The sequence below is a fragment of the Elgaria multicarinata genome, chromosome 1 (genome assembly GCF_023053635.1).
Source record: "Elgaria multicarinata webbii isolate HBS135686 ecotype San Diego chromosome 1, rElgMul1.1.pri, whole genome shotgun sequence".
Classification (NCBI taxonomy): Eukaryota; Metazoa; Chordata; class Lepidosauria; order Squamata; family Anguidae; genus Elgaria; species Elgaria multicarinata.
The window spans coordinates 116,173,199-116,174,289 of NC_086171.1; the positions used below are offsets into that span (position 1 = coordinate 116,173,199).

Genomic DNA, 1,091 nt, shown 5'->3' on the forward strand with positions numbered 1-1,091 from the left:
GTGAGTGAACTTCTGAGAATTCCTCTCTAATTAGTTCTAAGAGCCTATGTTTTGGGGCTTGTCTGTGTGCTGCATATATTCCGTTGTGGCTGTGCTGTTGCGCTCTGTTGTTCATATGACGCAGCTGCCAATTTGCAGCCACATCATATTATTTGAAAAAGCTGTGCATTTTCGATGTCTCATTTGACTGCAAATTTTTACTTTCCTCCAATGTCATCATGGTTGTTTGTGCATGTCAGTGGTGGCTTCAGTTCAAATTAAGAGAGTGCATGCAGTTAGGGGGCGGATCCCAGTGCAGGTAGGTGCAAGAATACAGGGCAGGGGGCAGGCTCATGAGTGGTTAGTAATGCCCACCATGGCGACATTAAAGTCTCATTCTGGAATGAAAGTAAGGACAGTTTTTAAGTATAACATATAAATTCAATGAACCGTAGCTGTGCAGATACAGGCTTTCAAAGCTAAAATGTTGTGCAGAGTTGCCAGAAAGCAAACAAACAAACTCAATATTTGCTGCACATTACTGCTGTAGGACAATAGCACTGCAAATTTTCTTGGATGTTTAGCCCGCGATCACTCCTGCCATATAACCCTATTATTGCCATATAACCCTATTGCTGCCACTTCACAGCAGTGATGCTGTGAGTTTTGGGGGGAATCAATAGCCTACAGCACCCGGTATTCCCAGATAGTCTCCCATTCAAGTACTAACCAGGCCTGACCCTGCTTAGCTTCTGAGATCAGACGAGATCAGGCAAGTTCAAGGTAGTATGGCCATAGGTGAATCAATAGCAAAAACAGTGCTGGGTAGACACCCCTTTTGTCTGTAAAGTAAACGGGCTGAATGTAAATGTACTACCCTTGGTCAACAACTAAGTTTAAATTTGTTGTATTAGTTTGCTTGTTTGTCATCTTAATTTTTTAAAAAAATGCTTACATAAGAGTATCTTATCGATTCTATAGTTCTATGTTGATCCCACTGGTAAGGAATAAAGTGCCATAAAGCAAAATGTACAGTAACAGTCTGCACTGAGAAAGTGTCTAATATAGCAGTGCAAACATGGCAATCTGGTTCTTTATTTTTCTCCTCTAAA

The 1,091-nt window shown here is 41.2% G+C and overlaps 1 non-coding gene across 1 annotated transcript; it reads right to left on the reverse strand.

The window, feature by feature from the left end:
* Window positions 1-660: 660 nt before the first annotated feature.
* On the reverse strand, window positions 661-779 carry LOC134413543 (5S ribosomal RNA). The gene has a single exon (XR_010026547.1). It is a non-coding gene; the product is annotated as a 5S ribosomal RNA (ribosomal RNA).
* Between the last annotated feature and the right edge of the window lie 312 nt (window positions 780-1,091).